This window comes from Microchirus variegatus (assembly GCF_963457635.1).
Source record: "Microchirus variegatus genome assembly, chromosome: 16".
Classification (NCBI taxonomy): domain Eukaryota; kingdom Metazoa; phylum Chordata; class Actinopteri; order Pleuronectiformes; family Soleidae; genus Microchirus; species Microchirus variegatus.
Window position 1 is genome coordinate 6,452,623 of NC_139817.1, and position 7,718 is coordinate 6,460,340.

Consider the following 7,718-nt stretch of genomic DNA (forward strand, 5'->3'; position numbering starts at 1 on the left):
CAGTTTCCACGTGAATAAAATCCCAATAAATATATTAAAAAATAATAATAATAATTCTTCTCAGTGAAACATCTTCACCAAACTTCTCCACACTTAAGTCCTCACTCTTCCACTTCCACTGTGACTGCCCTTCAAAAGTGAGGAGAAAACACCACACCTGTGTGTGCGTGTTTTTTTTGTTTTTTTTACCTGTGTGGCTTTTCACGAGTTCCGATAGGGGCGTGGGCGTGGCCGCCACCCCGAGAGCTGCTCTGATTGGTTGTTCACCTGAAGGACAGGACGAGGTGTTTCTGTTGAGTGGAGGGGAGGAGAGGGGGGGGAACCTTCATCCACCAGGAACCAGGAACCCAGTGTGGAGTCGGCTTCAGTTTCGGTGACACCGGTATCATCTGAGTAACAACAACCGTTCACGTCATTTTAGAAAATGAAATGACGACACAAATGTAACCATTATATTAAGTTATATTGATACAATTTGACTTTATTGTACCTGAATTGTGGGAATTCAAATGTTACAGCAGCAAAAAAAAAAGGCCAGAATTAATTCATATAAAAATAAATATGACGTAAAATGACTACATATGACGATATTTAGCAAAAACATTAGCTAAAAATACAAAATAGCAATACAATTAGCCATAAAATATGATTTTAAAAAAGTGTATACTCATTTATTATGTATTGGTGATTATTTATTTGTGTTTTTTTGTAATATAAGTGTTGAGTATATAACTACGAGTTAATATTGATTCCCTGGTGTTTATGGACAGTCTTTTCAGGATTAGTCTCTCTTTAAATTATATCTGACATAATTAATATATCATATTTTCAATATTAACCTGTTATCGATAAATGTATTCAAACCTTGTAATTATTAGTATAATGGTTATTATTATTATGCATATTGTATTGTATATGTATGTATTTTTATACTATTTATACATATACAATGGTGAGTCAGTTTGTTTTTAGTGTTAGTTTTGGCGGTTTGTTAAATGTGCATATTTTATACAAAGAAATAAACACAATTATCTTATCTCAACATGATATATATTTTCGCATTTTTAACCAAGTTGTGCTTCGATATTCAGATAATATACATACATTGAATGTTGTTGGTGCCGTCTCTCTCTCTGCACAGCAGCGCCCTCCAGTGGACAGCAGAGGAGGCGCAGCTTCCCTCGCAGTGGAGGTATTACGTCGGGAGTGTGTGTCACAGTCACAGGGAGTCAGGGCGAGTCTGAACCGCAGACGTCGTCGAGTGTGAAACAGGATGCGCATCAGTAAGAAAAGAGACCATCGCCTCTCTGTGAACGGTATGACAACATTTATATTTGTGTTTTATCGCATTATTATTTCGTCTTCATCATCGTTATTATGATGATGATGAGGAGGATGAGGATGTTGTGTCGAGGGCGTTATCCTGCTCTCAGAGATGCTGTCGTACAGACACACAGCAGCAGCAGCAGCAGCAGCAGAATCAGACAAATAACATCTCTATGTATTTAATTATCTGTATCATACGTGTGTGTGTGTGTGTGCTGCTGAACAGTATGTACAACCTGCATCATCATCATCATCATCATCACATATCATGACGCAACATTTGTTATTGTCCGAGGGTCAGTGGTGGTTAAACATAATAATAATAACAACAGTAAAATAATAATAATAATAATAAGCGAGCTTTAAGGAGAATATTCCAGGTCACAGCTCTGCACTCACTCAGCTTCACGTCTCCACTGTGACAGAAATCCAACATCACTGATGATTCATGCTGGATATTTGATTTTTTTTTATACACATTACGTCAAATACTGGGTGTTTTTTTTATGCTGTGGGACACAAAATCTGTTTTTTATAATCATGAGTAACATTTGGGTTGGTTTGTTGGCAGAAACGACATGTTTGTATAATCACGTTAAAGGTCCAGTGTGTAAGGATTAGTGACATCTAATGGTGAGACTGCAGATTGCGCGGAGGAAGTGTCGTCAGGTAACGATGAGGACGTTCACGGATGTAATTCTTCTTCTTTTGTTTGCGTAGTAAAATTGTGAAACTCACGTGCTGTGACTGGTTTGTCCATTCAGGCACCCGTAGAAACATGGCAGCCTCCAAAAAGCAATACAAGCCGTATTCTAGGGCTACGAAAATCCAACAAATTGTTATCTTAAAGTGATTATAAACTTATAAAAACATACACTAAGGTAGTATAATTAGGGAAGGGCTTAGGGTTCATGTATCTTTTGGTCATTGGATTTTTCTAAAACGATAAGTTAAGTAGGGCGGATGTTAGCCACCAGAGGGCGACTCCAAAATGATGCCTGCCGATACGTTACGCGATAAACGGTCCACGATACCAATAATATCGCAATAATCTTTCTGCGATGATCAGTATATTCCGAGACAATCATGTCGCAATATCTGTCAAACTGAAAAAAAAAAAAAAAATGTGCATAACAGCTACGTATTGAATGTAGATGCAGCATCTCTTAACGTAGACTTTCTCCGCCATTCCTTTGAGCAGCGCCACCGTGAGGAGACGCAAAGTAGCGACACCCGGCGATCGAAAATAGCAGCGACTGTTTACTCTTTAAATATCGATATTTTGCTGTGGCATATCGATTATTGCGATTATTATGTCCCGCCCCTAATGACAAACCATGTGAGGAGGACACAGTGTGATTGACAGCTGGTATTATCCAATCAGGGCCTGATTTAAAAACTCCTCTTCCACGGTGTCTTCTCTCAGCATCTTTACGCCTGATGTCACATCCAGTTGCTGTCGCGGTTAAACGAGTTCCACTTTCCTCGTTTCTCTGATCGATGATTGATTGATCGATCCGCCCATTGCTGGCTTGACATCAGCCAATCTTTTTTAAAGAGACGACGATGTAGATGTGACTCGTGGGACAGCGGTCCAGCACAGCTCAGCTCTGCCCTGAGACTTCATCAATACCTGGACACTGAGAAGACGAGTAAACAGGGGACATGAGGGGGAAATGAAGACGAGGAGGGGGGGGGGGGTGGTTGATGACGGAGCACAATAAGGATGTTTTTAAGGAGGAGAAGCACTGCAGTGCAGCTCATGCTGTCGGCATCTGCCGGGGGTGAGAGGGGTGGGGGCAGCAGCATGACTAACTGGGTCATTTTTGTCTCCAAAGTCTCCCCAGAGGATGTCTGGCTCCACTGAGGACCACCTCAGTCTGTTTTTTATTATTATATATTCACCATCATCTCTACACAAAAACACGTCTCCTTCCACTGACCTGATTTATGTTCCAGAGGTCAAAGGGCAGCAGCTGCTTTGGGTCTCACTTCATCACTGTGGGTGTTTGCTGTCATTTAGCCTCATTATATACATTATATATATATGTGTGTGTGTGTGTATATATATATATATATATACACACATATATATATACATATATACATACATATGTATGTATTTATGTATATATATGTGTATATATGTGTGTATATAGATATAAATATATGTTTATGTATATATACATATATGTGTGTATATGTATACATATGTGTATATATATACATATATGTGTATATATATGTGTGTATATATAGATATAAATATATGTTTATGTATATATGTGTGTATGTATAATGAGGCTATACACATATATATATATATACATAAACACATATACACACATATATATACGTACACATATTTATATATACACATATATACGTATCTACATACATATATATGTATGTAGATATGTATACATATCTACATATATATATGTGTATGTCTATATGTGTATGTATATATGTGTGTATATGTATACATATGTGCGTATACATACACATATATATATAATAATGAGGCTATACACATACATATATACATATATATACATAAACATATACGTATATATATACACATATACATATACATATACACATTGTTTGGTCCATAACATGTAAGAAAATGTCCATAAACCAAAAATATCTGCTTTAATGTCAGTAACTATGATGAGAACATTACTGGTTATTATAATACTTGGATAATTCAACAAATTGTACATCAACCTATAAATTATCTAAATAAGAAGATCATCATTAGATTGCTTGAAGATATCCAGTTTGAAATAGAGTCTCGTCTAGTCTCTCCAATGACTGATTGGTCATAGTCAAAGACATTTAAGCTCCACTCCTGCGCAATTTAGAGACATCACCGTCTCTGATGACCAGAGTCGTGATGATCTGAAGCGCCCGTGGCTCCTGTGTCAGATTCTCTGTGGGGTTTCCCACGGCACAGCGCCTCCCCACCATGGCCACAGGCGGCGCAGATCACAGCGCGTTAAAAGGCCGCTCTCGTTAAACAGCCTCAGCATCAGCGAGGCGGAGGCCTAATGAGGCGGAGCCTGCGTGGTGTAATTATCATCTGTTCTGGTCTCGCATGAAGCTGCCAGATCTGAGATTACACTGGCAAAGATCATCACACTCACTGAGGCAGCATGTGTGCGTATTAGTGTGTGGTGTTGTTGTTGTTGTTGACGTCAGAATTCACGTGTAAAAATAGAACCTCCGTTTCAGAAGCCATCACACATGAGCACACAGTGTCATACACACACATTACCTCAGTCCACCAGCGCTCTTTCGCTGTGTGAGTGTGTGTCAAGGCTGAACAGGAAGTGACATTTATTCCAGTTGAACACTCACCACTCTGCGACATTTGGAGCAGTTTTCAGCTCCGGTTCGTCATCAGAGCTCCTGCTGCTTCACGTTCTCTTCTTCCTAAAGTCCCTGTGGCATTAAAAATCAACATATTAGTGCTTTAATCAGGTCATTAATCACGTTATGTTTAGTTTTTTTGGTGAAATTTAACGACGTGTTGGTTGGTCGGACCTAAATATGTCTCGGTATGAGGAATTGGAATAAACGCCTAATTGCGACTATTTTGACTGAAATTGCGATTAACTAGCAAAGTTGCGTCCGATGAAGCCGTTTAGGATTCTTTTGAAGCTCCGCCCCTGAGCAGATGTACCATTCAGATGCGGGGTAATTAACTCGAGCTCCTCCAGCCTCTGCCTCATCAGCTGCTCCCTGGTGTTTCATATCAGTCAAAGCGTCTCAGGCCTCGTTCCAGAAATGTCCTCGTCATCATCATCATCATCAACATCCTCATCCCTTTCCTACAAGCATTCAGAGGCGTGGTGAAAAGGAATGAATGAATGAGAATCTACACGACTCTGTCTCTTTCACGCTCCTTCTTCCAGGTCTCCGTCCTCCACTCTCTCTAAGACTCTTTATGTGTCTTATCAGCTCTTTAACAGGAGCTAAATCGATGCACAGAGGAGAGCCGGAGCCAAGTCTTCAATCTGCCGTCGTTTAAATTTAACTCGCCTTCTCTCGTGCGGAGAGCGGCGATATAACATGTCTCAGGAACCTTAACTGAACCGATATGGATCAGGAGTGTGAGTGACTTCCACACTGGGTTTCATACGGAAGACGTGTTGTTCCTAAATGATCTGAGAAGAGGGACGACGATACGACAGAAAACTAAGCGTCGTCAAGGTCGTCTCCATAGATATTGTGTCAGAATCTGAGATGACGCTCTGTCATCGTCTCCTCTGTACTGAGCTGACGTCAAACATAGTCTTCCAACTTAGCTTAAAATGCAGACTCCAAAGCCTTGGTAACAGAAATCTGTTCTGTCCTGTCAGAGACAACAGAATCGAGTCAGGAAATGAACCAAAGAGACTGTATTAAATGTCGCTGTGCTGGCAGAAGACCTGCAGTTTCCTGGGTCTCACAGCTTTTAGATCACATAAGGTGTTATATATATAGCATACAGCGACTTATATCACATTTTATAACGTACATTATGATAATATACGAGATGTACACTATATTACAGGTGCCATATGTAAGAATGTGGCCAAAAACGGTTACTACATTCAAATTCAAAATACCAAAGTCTTTTAGGTTTCGTTTTCTGACGTAACTGGCAACCCGTGGTTGCTCGGTAGCTGAGACTCTACTGACTGCAGTGACTGGTAGACGGTGGTAGGTGGCGCCACATGCCAAAACTGTTGTTGTTGGTGAGTTCAGTTTGTTATATGAACATTATTCCTGAGTCTCTGTGACATATTAGGAGGATTTTATGGCCAGTTGCTTTAGATTTATTACATAATGCACCTTTAAATATGGAATTCAGGTTTTTTAGCTCTTGGCGTGAAGGACAATCTGCAGACCGAGACATTTTCGGACAATGCTATGCTTACAACTTTGTGTGGCACCAGTTTGATGAAGGTCCTTTTTCTCTATTCCAACATCACTGTGTCCCCAGTGCAGAAAGCAAGGACTATAAAGACATGGTTTGACTTTGGTGTGGAAGAACTTGACTGAGCCTGACCCCCAACCCCATCGATCGAGCACTTTTCTTTGGGATGAACTGGAACAGAGATTGTCCAACATCAGTGTCTGACCTCATAAATTGACATAGAAACACAAAAAAATCTTGAGGAAAGTCTTCCAAGAAGAGTGGAAGCTCCCAGGCAAATCCCATTTTTTGGTACCAAGCTCAGTGTGGTCCGACTCCATGCTAAGATGTTCTTTATTGACGCTTCTGGTTAACTGTGTCGTCGTCTTCTTTGTGGAATTTACTGTCGAGCGAGCGTCGTGCCTCTATGATGTCGTACTACTTTCGGTAGCTGACGTAAATCATGAAAATAGCTTCATAGAGAGTGAAGTGCTCCAAACCACAGTGTCGTGAAAACCACGCGTGACGGCGGTTTCTTCTGCACTCTAGGGCAACCCAGTGCTGCCTCATAGCAAGAAATTTGGAATCTGGTTCACGTCCCGGTTCATGGGGTTTTTCTCCGGTTTCCTCCTTGTCCAAAAACATGTGGAGGTTCCTCCTGTCACGCTATGTCAGCTTGGATTAGCACCATGTGGAGGATAGATGGATGAATTCTTGGAATCTTATAGCTGCGAGTTAACAATCAAGCAGCAGAGAATGTGCAGACTACCAGTGCTTTTATTGTGAAGTTCTGACATGAGGTCGTGCGATGTATCGGCTGCAATTTCTCAAAGCGGCGCCTGCTATCGCTAGCTGTCCCAGGCTCGCCTACCGTAGCTTTACCGTGTGAAACGGCGGTTGTGAACATAACCTGTGGTTCTTCCTGCCTCCTTATAACAAGGTCTTCTTGTTTGTTTTCTTGTTGATTTGAGTGTCATGTTCTGTCTAAAAGGAGATGAAAAACAGCATCAGGAGGTTGGAGGTGTGGAGTGACTGCTGCTACTGCTGATGCTGCTGAGTGTGAAAAGTCACACTTTTGCTCCCCACTGCTTATATTAGAATACTAACAAAGTCAAAGGAGCGTTCATATCATAATGGAACATAATGGCAAACGCCGGTTCAGACAGACAGTCACATCTCAACCTTGTGAATAAAACATGCTAATGTGATGCTGAGGACGATGCGCAGGCCTTTGAGGACGAATGTGTGCAGATTTCTTTCAAAAAGTCTTTTTTTAGCTCCTTCGACGATGAATGGATGACGTCCCCGTCCCCCCAGTCTGTCTCAGCTGCGTCTCCATGGGAACCGGAGATGATGTTGTCGTCTTATGGTTTCTTCTCAGGTTTGTCGTAGGGCAAATCGCGTCTGAGCGACGACACGAGAGGGAGGAACCAAAACAAGCCTCACGTGGTCCACGTTGTTCTGATCTACAGTAAAAAATCACACC